General features: G+C 34.2%; 1 long non-coding RNA gene and 1 pseudogene across 1 annotated transcript; one reads left to right on the top strand and one right to left on the bottom strand.

Moving 5' to 3' along the window:
- Positions 1-70: 70 nt before the first annotated feature.
- On the top strand, positions 71-334 carry LOC120126251. The gene is made up of 2 exons (XR_005516443.1): positions 71-160; positions 269-334. It is a non-coding gene; the product is annotated as an uncharacterized LOC120126251 (long non-coding RNA).
- An 18,456-nt stretch (positions 335-18,790) lies between these two features.
- On the bottom strand, positions 18,791-20,329 carry LOC120126272 (annotated as a pseudogene).
- Between the last annotated feature and the right edge of the window lie 251 nt (positions 20,330-20,580).

Raw genomic sequence — 20,580 nt, 5'->3', positions numbered from 1 at the left:
AAGCTTTTTCTCCTTCAGTGGTTCACGCTTCTGCTACCTTCGTTGTCGTCAATGGAGTCTTCGTCTTCATCAAATTTTCTTTCTCAATGGAATTATCTAAATTTTCTTCTATTTCGGCCGGTTCTCGCTATCCTTTTCGTCCTCTCCTTCATCATACTCTGTAATTTCTCTCTCTCTTTATTCGCTCTTTTCTTATTCGTAATTTAAGGATTGAGTTTGCTGATGATTACCGTTTTACTATTCTTGGAATTTATTCACAAAATTATAGGGTGGTTGTTGGCATGGAAGTTAGTCTGGTACACGTGCCACTGGTTCAAGAAATTTTGGGTCTGAAGAAAAAAAGGGCTAAATCTAAGCCGCCGCCTCGTCGATTTTCCAGATATTATAACAGCATCAGTGCTTATAATTCGACTTCTCAATAGGTGATTTCCTCATTTTGCATCCGACTAATCTCAATTAATTCTTTCTCCAATAAATTGGTCTTAATTCTTTCGAATTAGATTTATGTATTATTTAGTTAATAAAACACGTGGTTTTCTTAGAAGATGTTAATTAAGATGAAGTTGATATGATCAATTGAATTTTATGTAGTGTGAACTCAAATTCTGGAAATTGTGAGAAAATTTTTGTATGATTTCTAAGATGGTGTTGGGAGTTTCTTGCTAGCTATGCATTGCACACTACCTATTTTTGGGATTTCCGATTTTCAGAGTTTGGTCATTCAGCAACAGTTTAGGATGCATTAAAAGAGGATTCTTTATTTCGAAAAAAAAAATTAAGACCATAGCCAATCTTTAGTTCATGAATGAAAGAGGTTTATAGCCAATGTTGATTTTACATTTTCTTACGCAAATTCTTAATGTTTGTTAGTTACAAGAAACTTATATAATGGTTGGGAATTGTGATTGTGTTCCTTTGCACTGTGTTACCTTGGCTTTTCGATTCTTTTTCTAAGTGTCCGACCCATTTTCGGGCATTAATATGGATATGGTCTTCGAGATATATGGGATAACCTAACCTTGGAAAAGAATTGGGTATTCTTATGTCACAAAAATGACCACTCATCCCCGAGTTCAGATAACATAGTTACAGCCCTCCTCTTCCTTGATTTATTGAAAGGTGTACTTAATTGTAGAGGAGGAAAAGAATATACTGTTAAATTTGTCAAAATGGCTGTAGTTCTCGCTGTCGTTTCTAACCTGCATGGATCAGAATCTTCCGTTGTATTTGAAAGAGATAAAATGTCTTTTCTTCATGAGTTGGTTTGAGAACAAAATGTTTTAACACAACATTCTTCTGCAATCTGAGTGCACCTTCTGCAGATGATAGCAGCCCCAGAGCTCTGAAACCAATTCTGGCAGTGTAACATAATAAAAAACAAAAGACATCTCAGAGCTACAGAAGATTTGAATTCTCAATCCCTTAATGCTTTGGAGGACAATAAACGGATCTCAGTTGTCATAGAAAAATAAAGTTTCATTAATAATAGGTTGATGTAAATAGATGAATTGATGTTTAAGAATCTTGTTTTTGCCTTTTGTGAATTGATAGTCAATGGTTGCAAAGAATTTGGTTATTGAAAATATGTGATGATTATTAAGAACTTTACCCTCTCTTGTTCCTTTTGAAATGGAACTATTCCCTAAACTCTAGCAGTGGTAGGATTCATTTATGTAATTGAAATTATCTTTGCTGTGAAAGTGAACAATAAATTATTAGTATACTTCTCCCTCAGTTGCTGACTGATTTGAGATCTTTACGAACCGCAGCTGTTATCATCAATGGTGAACTTTTTGAATGTGATGTCTAAATTGTAAGTGCTTTTGCAGGTGTCGTAATCGGTTTTCGCCCGGGTACGAAATTTTTACTTGGCGGGAAAAATGATGTGAATAAATGATTTTTAAAATGTTTTGGGAGTCGCCATCGGCCTTTTGGGTCAGGTAGGTCGAATAACTAAAAATTATATTTTAAAATAGTTTTTAAGAAAACATCAGTTAAAAGATAAACTGGTCTGCGTTTTAACCAAAAATTCTTTCTTTTTAATAATAAAAAGGGATTTGTGATCGATTACGTTTAGGGAATGATTAGCAACCCCACAAAGCCTAAAATTGGTACTCATTACCTATAAATTGTCTCTATTTTTGGAAATTTAAAAATTTAAAAATATATTTAATTCATAGTCATGTTATTTTAAATTTATTAATATAACTTTAAGAAAATATATTAATAAGATATTTATTTACTTAGAAATATCAGAAAATGACTTCTATGTGTTTTAAGACAGCCCATTTCTTAATATTAAAAAAATAAATAAATATTAATAAAATAATAATTAAAATAAATTAGTATATAATTTATAAAAATAGGATATTTATTTATTTAAGAATATCATAAAAGGACTTCTAGGTACTTTAAGACAGCCAATTTCTTAATATTAAAAAATAAACAAATATTAAAATAATTTATATAAAATTAAATTTATTAATAGGATTTTTATTTAATATATATAAAAATAAAATAAATATTACTAATTATATTTTTATATGACTAAGATGAAAATAAAATAATAATGAAAGTAATAATTTAAACATATTGAAAGTAATAAAAAAACAAAATAAAATTGCAAATAAATAAAGATCAAAATAAAAGAAACTAAACTTATAAAATTAAATTGCAAAATATATAAAACCTATGGTCAAAATTAGAATTATATAAAAGTCAGTTATTAAATTATAAAATATAAACAATTAATTGACATAGTTATAAATATTATATAGTATAGACATTAAGAGTGTAATTTAACACTAAATATTAATATGGGACAAATATAAATTTAATAAAATTATAATGGGTGAATCATAATATTTATCCTAAATTATTAATCGAGATTAAGAATAATAATAATAAAATTAAAAGGACTAATTGTGATATTTATCCTAATATATATATATATATATATATATATATATATATATATATAAACAAGAAAGGATTAATTTGAAATAAAATAAACTTCGAATATAAAATTATAAATGTCCATAATTTTAATTCGATGACTGATATAGAAGTTTACAAAATTAATGTTCTAAATATGTTATTTTACCATATATATAAACATGTAAGGGATTAAATTATAATTTTAACAAAATTTAAAGATCGAATTAAAAGAATTGAAAGTTGATTTAAGTGACTATAATGCAAAGTTTCAAAATAGTGAGTATTGCGGAAAAGGTTTGGCCATTAGTGAAATTACACACATACCCCTCCTAAAATGGTGGCATTTGGGAAGGGGTATATAAACCCAATGGTCGGCCCTTAAGGGCCCTTAAGGTCCGCTTAAGGCGACCGACAGCCGTGCTCCGACGTCGGTTACCCCGCCGGCCACCACCTACGGTGGCCGGAATATACAAAATTACCCCACCTTAAAGATCTAAAACACCAAAAGCCGAATCTAGCCTCATTTTCTCCTTAAAACCCCTTAATATTTTCTAGATCTAGGTTAATACCTTCGGTTCTTTGGGGGTTTGATGGCGATTTGGGGTTCTGATGATGGTAAACTATTACACTCTCTTTTTTTTCTCTTCTCGTTGATGTGTTGTTTGCTTGCTGTCGTGGTTGGTTGCCCTCGTTATTTCTTTTTTTTTTCTCTTTTTCTCTCCTTGTCGTTGTTGTCTCTTCTCTGTAGGATCGGTGGCTTTTATAGCCACCACGAACGCCATTCAGACTGGTCACAACAGGGTTTCTCGGTGAGTCACCATAGCTATGGTGGTGACTCACCATAGAGCTCGACGTGGGGGGCAGCTGGCTCTTCTGGAGGTTTCATCGAGGCGACGACATCGTGGTTGCAGCGGATTGGGTCACCTGGCAGTGGGAACGTTGGCAGTGACGTGGCAGAGGTGGCTGAGAGCTCCTTTTGTCCAAGGTGGTGGTTGGTAGCTAGGGTTTAGAAACCCTAGCAGTAACCCTAAATGGGTTATATCTTGCTGGGCCTAGTGGGTTGGCCTGGCAGGGAAACGGGCTCCGATTTTGGGCCTTTTAAATTATATTTTTAATAATAATAATAATAATAATAATATATAATAATAATAATAATTTTAATAATAATAATAATAAAAATAAAAATATTATGAAAAAATTAGTGTTTACAGCTGCCCCTCTTTGCTCATTTTTGTGTTAATAAGAATAGAGCAAAGACGAAAAAAAACAATAATTTTTTCATTTAGCTTCTTTTGAGTAAGATGGAAATATTGAAAACATTTTGTCCAGATGTCTTATAAATGGCCCTGAGGTTTTGAAAATATCAAAAAGCTCCCGAAGGCTTTTTGAAAACATCCTGCACTGTAGGTCTTACAGATGACCCGAAGGTTTTGAAAATATCAAAAAACTCTCGAAGGCTTTTTGAAAACATCATGCACTATAGGTCTTACAGATAACCCGAATGTTTTGAAAATATCAAAAAGCTCCCGAAGGCTTTTTGAAAACATTTTGCACTGCAGGTCTTATGGATGACCCGAAGGTTTTGAAAGCATCATGCACTGAAGGGCTTACAGATGACCCGAAGGTTTCGAAAATATCAAAAAGCTCCCGAAGGCTTTTTGAAAACATCCTGCACTGCAGGTCTTATGGATGTGAGAAATAGTTTACTAAGTAAGAAACTATGGAAATCGTTTTCTTACTATTCAACAATTTCATTTTTAGAAAAGATTAAATGAGAAACTTTGGAAATCGTTTTCTCATTATTTTTCAAAATAACATGTTGTTTGGGTAACATGCCCCAATCTCAAGATAATACTCATTCTTGTGGATTGCGTCCATCTTTTCTTCAGATGTTTGCGTGATTCCTGTATTTGAGGTTTTGAATTCTACATTCTTCTTGTAAGGTATTTTCATCATGAATCTTCTTTTTCATACGAAGATCTGTAAAACTTCATGTTTGAATGCACTCAGATGTATCAATGTAATGCATTGTCTATTGTGTAAATGGTGTTCTTATGAATGCATAAATGTTAATGCAATCTTCATTTGACTTCAAAGTGACGAACTCGGTCTTCCTTCACTTGATCATTTATTTCCAGGGTTACCTTTGGATATCAGTGTAGCAACTTATGCTATATTTCCTTTCTGAAGAACCATCTAGTCAGCTTGTATCTTTGTATCTTCTTTGCTTCATGAAAGTCTCAGAAGAAAAGTTTCATTTATGGAACTCTTGCCGTAATCAGAAATCTGACCTTGATGCCCCATTTTGTCTTTGATAACATCGGCTTTCTTAGTTTGGACTTGTGTAAAAATCCAATAAAGCGTTCATCTTTGAAAAGAGAATCTATCATCTTCGAAGAGAGAATCTATCATCTTTGAAGAGTGTAGATGTAGATATGTCTGACTCAGCGGGGATTAATTAGGGGAGTAGAGTCTGTTCTAATTTGACTTTTGAAACACATCACAAGGAGGATTTATCCCAATTCCTTTCATGTTTCAACATCTAATCAGATCTCGAACAAGGCAACTTGGACCATATCATGTCGAGATGCTTAACAACAACGTGTCGTTCAACCTTAGTTGGCTCCACTAGTTTCTTGTTGTTAAAATTTCAGCTTCCCTTATGTGGAAAGAAATCTTTATCATATCTCACTTATAACCTTAGGGTTGAAGAAGTCAGACTTTATCTTGCATCAATAAATGGAAACCATATGATTATAACATTGGTTCAACATCAAAATAACTAGTTCAAACATATTTATCCAGCTGTGACTTCTGCATAGATGTTTCGTAAAACATTTGACAACACATTCATCATTTCCTATGGCTTCTACACAGATGTTCGTAAAACATTTGACAACACATTCATCCAGCTGTGGCTTCTGCGCATATTTTTGGTCAATGAAGCTCTTTACATAGTGTTCAAAGCTTTTGTATAATGTCACAAGACCACTTAAGAACAAAACTCAATGGGGAGACAAGTGAGATATTGGCGTGTTTCATGACCAAAAAGTTGGTCAAATTCACAAAATATGCTAGTGTTGAATTGAATAAGAGATACCAATTGATCTTGATATCATCTCGAGCAAGTGTGATATCGATCACGTTTTCTTCCATAATGAATATTTTAGGAAGTAGAAATACATCAACTATAAGAGCCATGTACAAAAAGAGGTCCATGGAATTCTTGATCTTGTAGATGAAACGCACATGATAAACCAAATAGATGAAAACTCAGTTCACCCTGGCTGGCAATGATAACTCCAGTAACAACGGGAATAAGGGTAATGTACGTAAGCCGAGCCTCCATCTTCAATGTCATCAAGTAAGCAAAAACTGTTGTGAAAAAAAAATAGTTTCGTAGCCTCAACAGTATGGTTGAAACTAACTATCATGAATCTTAAAGAAATATGTTTAATCATCATCGAAACACATAATACAAAATTCAAAGCCGAGATTTTGATGAACTGAACCCTGGATCGAATGGTCTATATGGGGATCATCTTTATTCATGCAACTGTGATGTATCTTAACAAAGAACACGTTGTCATGTGATACATGGTTAAGAAGATTGGGTATTTGAAACCATATTTGCTGAGTAGATATTTGTTCAACACCAGGACCCTGATGTATTTGCTTGATGAACGAAGCAATTATGTATAGTCAGTTCCACTATCACTGGTTCACCATGTTCATTCTTAATACCTTTCTATCTTATTGGTAATATTTGCTCAAGTCAATGATCTTTCCAAAAGATGATATGGATCTTCAGCATGCCCCAGTATTGGCTAATACAAACGTTCAAAATGTGTCAACATTCGTGATTCTGATTGAAAGGGGCTTTCGGCACGCTCCAACATTTGCTTCTTGTTGATCGGAGCCTTCAAAATGCCCCACATGGATATGTCTGAAGTAACCTTTAAAATGCTCCAACATTTGCTGATGCAGATGTTAAAAGTGTACTCCACATTACTTCTTGCTGAGATGAGCCTCCAAGAATGCCCAAATATTCATATTGCTGTGAGCCTTTAAAATGTCCCACCTGTATTATTTCTGTTTGAATTAGGCTTTCAAAATGCCCCAACATTCTAAACTGTAAGTCTTACTCTCAATGTTTGTTTTATTTGAATCTCATGATCCCCGCGAGGTCCAATTTTGCTAATGCACTATTGTGGGTACTTGTGGCTTTATTCGTGCCCCAAATCTATTTATCTTGAATACTCTCATTCTGGTGTCACTAAACAACAGTGTTGTCAAGTAATTTGAGAAATTCTCTTCATGTTGTCACAGACTTAAGAAGTAATCAATCATTCTGACAGAAACATCTGGGATATGTGCCTCTTCTGAATGAGGTGCCCATTTTTTGGATCTGGATGGATCTAGTTGGACAAAGTGGTATAAATCACTTGGTAAATCATTCCAGGCTGACACAGTGAACCTTGTTTTCAGTGAAGGCTATTTCTAGAATATACTTTTCTCTGATTATGAAGCGATCTTTCAGAATGATTTCACAGATATTGATAGTTCTTCTGATATCGAGGAAATCCTGAATTCTGATTCTGGTGAGGAGAATAAACTGTTATACTTGACAAAAATGGGATGCTCAAAGGCTAAGGCTTCAATAGCCATGGAGATATGTGGTATGGATTCATCAATTGCAGAGTTGAAAAATTTTATATGTACTGCTCAAATGGCTAAGGCTGCTGACGCACTTCTTCCGGTAGAAGATAAGAAGCCATTATGCAATGACCCCAATTACAAGAAAATGAGAAACTCGGGCTATGATTTTTGGAAAAAGAAGAAGTAGAGGAAGCTTGAAAAGAAGCTTCTTAATGAAGACGATCATGCAATTCATTTTCCAAATCCAATGATTGGTTTTGGGGTTTTTACCGAACCAGATCAGATAACTCAAATAACACTTCCAAAAGATGCTATTGTGCCTCTTTATTTCTACTACGAGGACGTAGCACTTGTTCCAGTTGGAGTTTGGACCGAAATGTCACGGTATGTATACGATGTAGAGCCATAATTTGTAGATTCAAAGTATTTTGTGTTGTACGGAAAAGGGGCTATGATCATAATCTGCCAATTGAGAACATATTTCCTCTTATTCTGCTTCCTCCACGCACCATACATGATGCTTTTCTATTGACAAGAAACTGGTGGCCTTCCTAGGATCCAAGAACAAAGTTGAATTGTTTACAAACATGTACAGAAAGTGCCAAATTGACAGAAAGGATCCGTAAGGCTCTTGAAGCTTATAACGATGAGCCACTTTCCAGTGTTCAGAAGTATGTTCTTGATGAGTGCCGAAAATGGTATCTGGTATGGGTTGGAAAGAATAAAGTTATTCCACTTGAACCTGATGAGGTGGAAATGCTTCTAGGTTTCCCTAAAAACCATACACGAGGAGGAGGATCTGCTAGAGACATGTTCCTCAGTGGTATCAATGTTCTGTCTTTTTTCTATGAGATCAGTAATGTAGAGGTTGCCTTCTACTGTCTTGGCATATCCTTTGAAAACAAATGCGCAAGAACTGAATGGTGATCAATTGGAGCAATTAATGAGTAGATTTGGCGAATTCGACCTTGTTGTTGGTGGCATCCAGTGTAACAAATTTACCAGAAGAAATAAACATCGTCGGGATGGACTAGAAGGTTTTTGTTGGCACATTTTCTTACAATGGCTGCTACAATAACTGCCTCTTCTGCTGCTTCAAGATACACACCTAAATATCCCACTCTGCTAAGGGACATGGATTGATAGCTGGGGAAAATAATTTTTCTGGTGATGCTTATCGCCCTCAGCATGAGATAAGTGATAATCTTTCTTGATGGATTGCTAATGATGTCACATAAGAGCGTCACAAGTTCAATTCTCAGGATTTTCTGGACTCTCAAACCCATTGTCTTCAAGAAAGCTTCATCATTATGGCCTTGCTTATTCTTTTTCTACAATAGAAGTAGAATATGCAACAATTTACTTCAAGGACCTTCCTCATTTGAGAATGTCCTGTTTGAAAAGGTTTTTTTCTCCTTTCTTTATCGAAGAATGATAGAATTTTGTAAAGTATTGCCTATTTTAGGTTCACAATAGAATCAAATCATAAGCAATGAATTAAATAAATCAACTACACTTTTAAATTATTCAAAAATCATAGTCATATGGCAAGTGTCAAAATTATTGATTGTTTTAAGGTGTAGGTTGAACCCCCCTTTTATCATTTTTCATATCATGCATTAAAGATTTTAAAAACCAATATTTGCAAATAAAAATCAATCTTGAGAGGCGGAATGAATTCTGAAGATATTCTCTTTTAATTAGATGCCTTTAATCTTGCTTTGCTTGACTTGGATCTGCTTTGCTAGGGATTTTTCCATAAGACTCATTCATCTCCAGTATTTCTTGCGCTTCTTGTTGAATATGAATCTTTGAACTAATTGTACTTGATCAATTTTGTAACTTGAGGCTCCATGAGTCACTCATCTTGGTTCAATTTTTCCTTTTTTCCTTTTTTTCTTTTTTCCTTTTTTTTTCTTCTTCAAGTATAATATTTCTTGACAGAATCTGAGTTTATTTGGTTTCTCAGAACTTTCCCCTCCATTTCTGCCAAAATCAATACTCCTCCGAAAAAGGCCTATTTTTTACAACATATGACTTCCCAAATAGGTATCCATTTCCCACGGAAATCTTTATGTATAGGCAAGATCTTTTTAAACACTAGATCACCTCTTGGAACTCTCTCGGATGTACTTTCTTGTTATGATCTTTCATCATCCGTTTCTGATGCATCTGCCCATGGTAAACAGCTTTCAATATCTTCTCATCAATAAGGTTTAATTGATCAAATCGAGTTTGGATCCCTTCAGCCTCTTCCAATTTTAGCTCTTTCAAGATACAAAGTGATAAGATCTCAAATTGGTAAGACTGAACAATAAGGTGTTGCCCCAGTGATGTTCAAACAGTATTTCGATATGCATATAAGGCAAAATGTAGCTTCTCGTGCCAATCCTTATAAGTTTCAGTGATATTTGTAATGATCCTCTTAATGTTCTTATTTTCTCTTTCAACTGCCTCATTCATCTTTGGGCGATATATCAATGAGTTTGCATGCTTAAACTGTGCACAAAGTTCAATCGTCTCATACATAGAAGAGGTATCTCCAGAGGGATGAATATTCAAGATTAACTTTCATTTACATGAAAACAATATAATTAATGCATGATATATTTATTTAAATCAATCACTTTTTCCTTCTTTGAGTATGCCCCAATCACTCGAATTTATCTTCAATAAATTGATCCATGATGCCTCATCTCGTCTCTTCTTGCAGGAAGATTCACGGATAATTGAAAGTTTGGTTCTTTTGAAGTCTTTTGGTTTTACCAGTATGATGGTTTTGTATTTGGAAGGACAAAAGTGTGACTTATGAAGTCATGTATATGGTGGAAGGTAGTATCATAAACCAATCAACTCTACCCAAGAAGGTAAACATCTAGAGTTGGTGTCTCAAAAAGAGGTAGAGACATTTCTTCAGAATCTCAGATAAATGTAGTGTCAGGATTTGGTTTTGTAAGGATCAAGTAATTGGCGTTGGGTGGGATATGGAAAGATATAATTTTATCACTTGCCAAAGATCTATAACTCTTGAAAAATTAAAAGAATACTTAATCTACTTGATACTAAAAAATTTCAAGATTAAAATTTGATTCCTTGCTCATAACCATAAAAGCAACACAAATTTATTTATTGTACAAAAGGCGGAGAAAATGAACAAAAAACAAGTTCAAATAAGATGCTGAAAATGAAAGGTACAGTGGTAGATATCAACTTCCACTTGTTTATCTATCATGCCTCATTACTCTTATAATGTTGGGTGTGTAATCGACCCACAATTTTCATCCTTATTTGCCTCCCCATTTCTTGATCATTTCTTGGATCAAGACTCCCTTCTTAACAAGCGTCTCTATTTCATTTAACAGTGGCCAACAACTCCCTGTTGAATGCCCCTTCACCCCCAAGTGAAAATTACAGAAGCTATTTTGATCGTAGCAATGGGTAGAAGGGTTTGGTGGTACTTTCGTTGGCCTTGGTGTGATGTATTGAACTTTAACCAAATAAGGGTGCAAGTCTGAAATGGAAGTTTGGAACACTTCAAAGTTTTTCTTGATCACATGACTTTCTTTGGTCGATCCGAATAACTACTTGCTCTTTTTCTTTTACAATTGCGATGACTTTGGATGCTACATTCATTCACATCATCAGCTTTCGCTCTTTGATCCTTCGGGTTTCTGGATGTGACTTTTGAGTTTCTTTTGCTGATTATATTTTCAATTAATTCACCATTTGTCATAAGACTCTCGAATTCCTTCGTAGAATTTTCCGACATTAACTGAAAGAAATGAGCATAAATGGAATTCCGAAACATGTGTGATATCTCTTCTTCTAACATGGGAGGTTGCACTTGTGCTGCCACTCATCTCCATCTTAAGGCATACTCTTGAAACCTTTCATTGGCTTTCTTCCTTACTCTTTGAAGATCTATACATGTTGGAGCCAAGCCTTTAACATACCGATATTGTTCCAAAAATGAATCAACTAAATCAACCCATCTCTTGATCTGTTTTTGGGTCAACTGATTGTACCATACTACTGCTGGTCCAATGAGGCTATTATGGAAGGAGTGAATTAACAAATCATCATAATTTAAATATCCTTCCATTTTTCTGAAAAATATTCTCAAATAGATTAGGGGACAAATGATGCCATCATATTTCTCAAAATCAGACATTTTGAATTCATGGGGAATAATCAAATCTGGAACAAAGCTGAGCTCTCTTACTTTTAATTCTTTGTGGGAAGTATTAATACCTTTCATATTTCTAATTGCTTCATCCATCCTCTTGAATCTCTCCTCATATTGTGAATAATTAATGAGGCTATTCTTTGGGCTCAAGTGGGATGCCCCAGGGTTTGTTATCATTCTCGACTCTTCAATCTGATAGTATGGTTGCTCTTTATCAATTATTATCTCTTCTTTATCAGATGACACCCTCTAAATAATTTGATTTGATCCATCTGGTACTACTTTGTTCTTTGTATCCCGAGGTAACCATGTCAATTGTTCTGACCACTGATCTTGTAGTCTTTCATAAGATTGCTTCATTGTTTTCATGATGATGGTACAGTAATATGAATGAATGGTCTCAGTTTTACTGTTACAGAAACTTCCCAGGAATTATTTACATGTTTTTTTTATAATTAATGTATATAACAATACTTAAATAAATAAAAATGTAATATAAATGCGAAAATGCATAAATAATAATGCAAACTGTGTAATACAAAGACAAATATCAAAGTACAAATGCAAAATGAAAATGCAAAGATGTGAAATGCAAATGCATGTATGAAAATGTGTTACTCAAGAGTGATCATCTTAGAACAGATTTCATTGAACACAAAAGTTTTCGTACATCAAACAAAACTTTTACATGTAGGGGATAGCTTTTACTCCTAATTTCTCTATTTCTTTTAAAAGCCAAATTAACTTCCACTCATGTTCAGGTGTGGAGTTATCCATCTGCTTTAATTCTCTCGTGAAGCCAGCTAAGTTCACCAGCTTATGAGCCACATTGCTTGTTTAAGCAGCAACTAGCTTCATGACATTGTCTTTTTCCTTCATCTTCTGTGTCAATTCTCAGAATTGTAGACAATGTTGTTCATTTTTTCTTGTGAGAGAATATTTGTTTTCAAGAAGTTCTCGTACAAGATTTCCATAATCATCTAAACATTTCTTCAATGTCTTGTTCTTGGCTATAGTAGATTTTATTTCAGTATCAATCTGATGTTGATGGATCTGATATGATGCTTCCATATTGGTCATAGCACTATTCAACCTTTGATTGTCGACTTGATATTTTCTCGATTCAATGAAAGTTGTATTGAGTCTTTCTTCTGCAACTCGTAAATCATGAAAAAACTTGTTGGCTCAACCTTTATGTATGTTGCAGTTCTTTTTCAGTTTGGTGACCCCTGTTATCCACTCTTCTGGGGTGTTTCCTATACAAGCATTTTGAAAGGTTTGACTGACCTTCTGGAAATCTTCATGCATGGTTTCCATTTTGGTGCTCAATTTACCATTTTCAATCTTTAAATGACATATTTGAGCCTCAAACCTCAGCAAATCTTCTTCTTTCTTGGTGCCCCTACTGATGCTCTTATCTTTGACCACTTTTGGTATTAATTTAGTAGGACCTTCAGTTACCCAACTAGGTCGATCATTTATCATAAATTGTAAGGTTCCATGATCCAAAAGACTTTGGACTCGATGTTTGAAGGCAAGACAATTCTCGATGGTATGTCCTTGAGCTCCGGCATGATATTCACAATAAACGTTGATGTCATACCAATTCGGATACGGAGGTTGGAACGACTTTATGTAGTACGGGGTCACTTCTCGCGCTTCAAGTAGCTTCTCATATAACTCTTTATATGATATAGGGATATCATCAAAATGAGAACTGCCTTTTGTCTTGGATTGAACCTGAGTTTTCGACGTCGGGATCAGACTATTCTTTGACGATTTCAGAATACATGATTTCTTCTCATCTCTGGGAGCTTTTACAGTTGTCACCATTTCTTTGGTATCTCCAGACAGTTTATGAATACGAATGATGACTGTCTGTAATTTCTCAAATTGGTTAGAATCCGAAGTTCTTTGTATATATGAGATTTCAGGGTTATGTTTGTTGACCTCTCTCTCTTTTTGTGCATGAATCTCTTTTCCTTTGGCCAAAACAGATATTTTATCCATCATCTTGGACATCTGCTCTCTTTTTTCTTGTATCTCCTTTTTCTCTTCAATGGGCATACAATCTTTGGGTGCATAGCTCTCCTCTATCCTCGGAGTTCCCTCAGGATGTCATTCCATGGTTGCGTCATATTTTGTTTGATCATAAAACTTTTTGTCCATTTATGAAGTCTTTCTAATTTGATGAACAGTCTTTCAAGTCAACACGTTTTGGTTATGCCATGATCATGCAATGCAAACAAAAGAAATAAATATAAACAAGTTAGAGCAAAATAAAATGTATGAAAAAAATAAAAAGAAAGAAAGAAAAATAAATTGGTTAGTACTAATTAATGGAAAGAAAATATACTATCTATTAAGGTATAAATCCTAACCTCATGCTTTCTAGCTCCATGCTTTATTTGAAAAAAAGTAACCTAATTGCATGATTTCTAGTTCGCATGCATTTATTCATAAAAATAAAATTAAAAACTAGATCTTATTTCTCCTTTTGTGTACACCTACGGACAGAGGTTTAGTATTGTCTTAGATTAGGTGAATTTCTAGGGTTCATTATATGCAAGGTTTCGGTTCTATGAGTAAAGGTACTCGAACTGTCCTTGTTGATGCCCCCATGGGCTGCCAAACCCTCAATCCTAGTCCATTACAGATTTAAGCAGATCGAGTTCAATTCGAGGGGATACATTTCTCTATGCCTGACACGGAGAATAAATTCTCACGAAGACATAGAGCATATGAACCCCGAAAGTTACTTGCTAGGTCTGACACAGAGAATAAATTCTCACGAAGACGTCGCTTTCACTCCCACTTAAAAGGAACAAGCTTGATTATAAAGCTTTATGTTATGCAATGCACGTGTTGTGTGTGAGGAGAAATATTCAAACCTTTGACAAACAAATAAAAATGAAATTTAATAACTGAAAATAAAATAAAAACAATTAATAAAGAAGAATATAAAAATATTATGAAACCCATTAGTAATAAAAAATTTTGAAAGAAAATAACTATAAATTAAATAATTTCTAATTTCTAATTTATAGAGACAATTTATAATTAATTTCAAAGCTTGACCAGGTCTCCAGCGGAGTCGCCAAGTTGTCGTAACCGATTTTCGCCCGGGTAAGAAATTTTTACTTGGCGGGAAAAATGATGTGAATAAATGATTTTTAAAATGTTTTGGGAGTCGCCATCGGCCTTTTGGGTCAGGTAGGTCGAATACCTAAAAATTATCTTTTAAAAGAGTTTTTAAGAAAACATCAGTTAAAAGATAAACTGGTCTGCGTTTTAACCAAAAATTTGTTCTTTTTAATAATAAAAAGGGATTCGTGGTCGATTACGTTTGGGGAAGGATTAGCAACCCCATAATGCCCAAAATTGGTACTCATTACTTATAAATTGTATCTATTTTTGGAAATTAAAAAATTCAAAAATATATTTAATTCATAATCCTGTTATTTCAAATTTATTAATATAATTTTAAGAAAATATATTAATAAGATATTTATTTACTTAGAAATATCAAAAAATGACTTCTAAGTGCTTTAAGACAGCCCATTTCTTAATATTAAAAAATAAATAAATAATAATAAAATAATAATTAAAATAAATTAGTATATAATTTATAAAAATAGGATATTTATTTATTTAAGAATATCAGAAAATGACTTCTAGGTGCTTTCAGACAGTCTATTTCTTAATATTAAAAAAATAAATATTAAAATAATTTATATAAAATTAAATTTATTAATAGGATTTTTATTTAATATATATATATATATAAATAAAATAAATAAATAAATAAATATTACTTATTATATATTTATATGACTAAGATGAAAATAAAATAATAATGAAAGTAATAATTTAAACATATTGAAAGTAATAAAAAACAAAATAAAATTGCAAATAAATAATGATCAAAATAAAAGAAATTAAACTTATAAAATTAAATTGCAAAATATATAAAACCTATGGTCAAAATTAGAATTATATAAAAGTCAGTTATTAAATTATAAAATATAAACAATTAATAGACATAGTTATAAATATTATATAGTATAGACATTAAGAGTGTAATTTAACACTAAATGTTAATATGGGACAAAAATAAATTTAATAAAATTATAATGGGCAAATCATAATATTTACCCTAAATTATTAATCGAGATTAAGAATAATAATAATAAAATTAAAAGGACTAATTGTGATATTTATCCTAATATATATATAAACAGGAAATGATTAATTTGAAATAAAATAAACTTCGAATATAAAATTATAAATGTCCAGAATTTTAATTTGGTGACTGATATAGAAGTTTACAAAATTAATGGTGTAAATATGTTATTTTACCATATATATAAACATGTAAGGGATTAAATTATAATTTAAACAAAATTTAAAGACCGAATTGAAAGAATTGAAAGTTGATTTAAGTGACTATAATGCAAAGTTTCAAAATAGTGAGTATTACGGAAAAGGTTTGGCCATTAGTGAAATTATACATATACCCCTCCCAAAACGGCGTCGTTTGGGAAGGGGTATATAAACCCAATGGTCGGCCCTTAAGGGCCATTTTTTTCTCATTTCTTTCCTCTCTTTCTCTCTCCAGATGAGAGATTATAAATCTCTCTCGCTTCTCTTTAAACCCTCCACCGGAGGGAGTTGACCTCTGGCCGACAGTCGTGCTCCGACACCGGTCACCCCGCCGGCCACCACCCACGGTGGCCGGAATGTACAAAATTACCCCACCTTAAAGATCTAAAAAACCCAAAGCCGAATCTAACCTCATTTTCTCCTAAAAACCCTTAATATTTCCTAGATCTAGGTTTATACCTTCGATTCTTTGGGGGTTCGGTGGCAGTTTGGGGTTCTAATGACGGTAAGCTATTCCACTCTCTTTTATCTTTTTTTGCTTCTGATTGATGTGTTGTTTGCTTGCTGTCAAGGTTGGTTGCCCTCGTTATTTCTCTTTTTTTCTGTTTTTCTCTCCTCGTCGTTGTTGTCTCTTCTCTACAGGATTGGTGGCTTTTATAGCCACCACGAACGCCATTCGGACCGGTCACAGAAGGGTTTCTCGGTGAGTCACCATAGCTATGGTGGTGATTCACCATGGAGCTTGACGTGGGGGGCAGCTGGCTCTTCTGGAGGTTTCATCGAGGCGGCGACGTCGTGGTTGCAGCGGATCGGGTCGCCTGACAGTGGGAACGTCAGCAGTGACGTGGCAGAAGTGGCTGAGAGCTCCTTTGGTCCAAGGCGACGGCTGGGAGCTAGGGTTTAGAAACCCTAATAGTAACCCTAAATGGGTTGTGTCTTGTTGGGACTGATGGGTTGGACTAGCAGGGAAACGAGCTCTGATTTTAGGCCTTATAAATTATATTTTTAATAATAATAATAATAATATATGCTAATAATAATAATTTTAATAATAATAATAATAATAATAATATGAAAAAATTAGTATTTACGGCAGGCATGTGTTCTGAATTAATTTCAAATGTGGTATAACTGAAACATGGCGTAGGGTCTAAGGCTCTGGTCCTAGTCTCATTTGGAACTGAAGTTTAAGAAGGCTACAGTGCTTATGATTGATGCAAATATTTTGGTCCAGAGGAATAATCTGCAGATGAAAACAGTATGGGGGACATAGGTGTCAGGTTACATGCATCTACTTAGTGATCAGGTTTGGGTTGTACTTGGGGGCATCAATAGTACCTTGTATAAAACTTTTTTTTTAACATTCCTCTGCTGTCCCCATTTACTGATCTTGTGAAATAACATCATTGTTCATGCATTCCGGATTAGGGCTGTAAATGAGACGAGATAGATCACGAGCTATTCGAGATCGACTCGATCAAGGCTCGATAAATACTCGGATCGAATGGACTCGACTTGAGCTCGAGGTCGACTCGAGTTCTTAACGAGCTGAAACGAGCTACTCGATATTCGACTCGAAAAGCTCGTGAGCAGCTCAAAAATATAATATATTAAGATTTTCTTTTAAAAAAATAAGTTAATAATAATATTAATATTTATGTATTGATTTTTTTTAAATACAGTAAGATTTCATATATTTAAGGTTCATGTTCGAGTTTGAGGCTTTAATCGAGTTAAGTTTAAGATTTTTTTTTCATTTCGAGCCTTTTCGAGCTGCTCACGAGCTTCAGTTCAGGATTTCGAGTTCGAGTCAAGCTTGAAAATTTTAAACTCGCAAGTTTTCGAGTCGAGTCGAGCTCCATTTCAAAGTTTTCGAGTCGAGTCGAGCTCAACAATACTCGAGCTCAACTCGACTCGTTTACACCCCTATTCCGGATGCATTTCTATGGCAAGGGAGGATTTTTCACTGTCTGCAGTTGCTGTTTTACTCCCCCGTCACGACCAAAGCTTGAAACTTAGATCAAACCCTTGGGAAAAATTTGAACAGAGACAAAAACCACGTTGTACCAAAGTATCTCAAATTTCCACTGACAATAGCCTCTGTGTCTAAACTCTAGTTGTGGCCTTTATACAGAGCTAAGTTTCTCATGTTTTTACATCATGCTGATAAATAGTTAAACAATAATCAACTTAAAATAGTTAAACGGCCAGTTGATTTAGTGAGACGATACATTGAATTTCTTAAGCAATGTGAGATGTTCGAATCTTGACGTCATAAATGGAGAAAATTAGGTTAGGTGGGTCTTTCTTATTGAACCTTTGTAGTACTGATTTGATTTAATTGATTAATAAATTAGATGCGATTAAATTAAACAAATAATTCTTTTGTTCTTACATTCGTTGGTAGGAAATGAAGGCTTGTCTTATGGGTAGGTAGAAAGATGAAAGACATAACTTTACACACGAAAAATAAAGAGATTTTCCATAAATGTCAATGAGGCCGACAACTTAATTAAAAGTAAATGATAATGAGATAAATTCATCAATATCTAAAGTGATAGTAAAAGACACCAAAAAGTGGAACTTTTACTAAAAAATCATAATCCAAACACATTCATTAAAAGTTTAACAAAACGGGTTGAAAGTGACAGCAGAAGGGACTACCACAAGAACAACATAAGAGAAACATTACAACAAAGGATTGCAAAGCAAACACTTTTGCACCACTATTAAGAAAGAGCTTTGACCTAAAATATGATACATGTTACGAGTAAACCCAGCATCACAACAGAGCTTCTTCCATTGTTGTTCGTCTCGTTCTTTACCATCAGGACAAACCATCATCTCCATGTCAAAGAACAGTTTTGTTTCATCCAAATCTTCATTTCTCATTATCATTTCTATAATGATCACTTTGCCTCCCTTTTCTTTCTTCTCAATTGCCTCTTTACATCTCTCTAGTATTTGTACACACTCTTGGTCACTCCAATCATGCAATATCCACCGCAATTATTTACATGATCAACACAAGAAAGAGGTTAAGTTTTAATTTTCATGCCGAGTTCAGCGATGTAAGCTTGGGCTTAAAGGGGAAAAAACATAATAACAAAAATTATCCCCTAACATTTAATTAAATAATTATTTTGATTATTTTTTAAGAGTATTTTGATCTTTAGCATTGCGTTCTAAAATAGAGTTTTTTTGGACTAAAATGAAACACTGGATAAAAGTATTCTGGAAAAAATGAAACAAAGACTAAATGATTGTTCAATTGTATAGTAAATTTTTTTATCTTAAAATAAAATGTTGTGTGGTCAAAATGTTTAAAAAATATAAATGTGGAACGACTATTCAATGAAATATTATGAGAATTTTCTGGCATGCAAAAAAAAAAAGTTGGACTGAACTCGTGCAAATCCTACACTACTAACCTTGACCATGATTATATCTCCATGGGGAACTTCTTCAAGCATGTTTCCTCCAAGATACTTCACATTTTCACCTCCTTGCAAGCCATCCACCACATGGGGAAGATCAAACACCGTGAATTCCATTTCCGGAAAAGTCTTAGCAAGCACCTTGGTTATGGTTCCCGTCCCACCACCGACTTCATCCCCTCAAAAACTCCTTTGCACTTACCAAGCACGGCTCTCGCCGCCACAAGACCATCACTGGCCATCGCATCATTAAAGAAACGGTTCAGCCTCGGCTTGTGTCCGGCATAATCCCACAACGTCTCGCCATGAGCCGCAATGAATTCCGAAGGTTGCTTGTCGGTTTGGAGCCAACCACTGAGATATTCCCACGGTTTCATAAAAACCGGGTCAAGCATTGCTAGTATGAAGGGCCTTGAACTCATCGGATTGTCCTTCCGGAGAAGACGAGAAACGGGAGTGAGGGCATAAGCTTTTTGTCTGTCGTCGGTTCCGGATTCGGAAAAGAACCCGGAACGAACTAGGATGCGCATGAGCCGGTTGAGATAATGGAGTTTCAAGGGGTGGATGCGGAGGGCGGAGGAAGGTCTGAAATAGTGATGGGTTGGCCGCCGCCTGGTTGTGGATGATGTGGGGTATTTGAAGCTCAACAGCACACTTGAGTGACATTGAGCTTATGAATCCTGAATGTATAGTTCCAAATATAAGCCTGTGATTTGAAGCAACTCATCGAGATCAATCTCGTCTCCTTTCATCAAATCCATTTTTGTTTTCGTTTTACAAGTATTTGGTGCTGCTGAACCAGAAAATTTTGATATCTATTTATAGAGCTTGTTTGATAATCAACTTACCACCAAGAAAATCTATGCACCAACAATGACTAAGGAACGGTTATTTTTAGAAATTCTAGTTTCTAGCATGATGTCTACATGATTTTATGCTCGATTCATTTGTTGTTAAATAGTTAAAATTTTATTTTAA

Source organism: Hibiscus syriacus, unplaced genomic scaffold, assembly GCF_006381635.1.
Source record: "Hibiscus syriacus cultivar Baekdansim isolate YM2019G1 unplaced genomic scaffold, ASM638163v2 tig00110457_pilon, whole genome shotgun sequence".
Taxonomy (NCBI): Eukaryota; Viridiplantae; Streptophyta; class Magnoliopsida; order Malvales; family Malvaceae; genus Hibiscus; species Hibiscus syriacus.
This window is presented reverse-complemented; position numbering and strand designations above follow the sequence as displayed.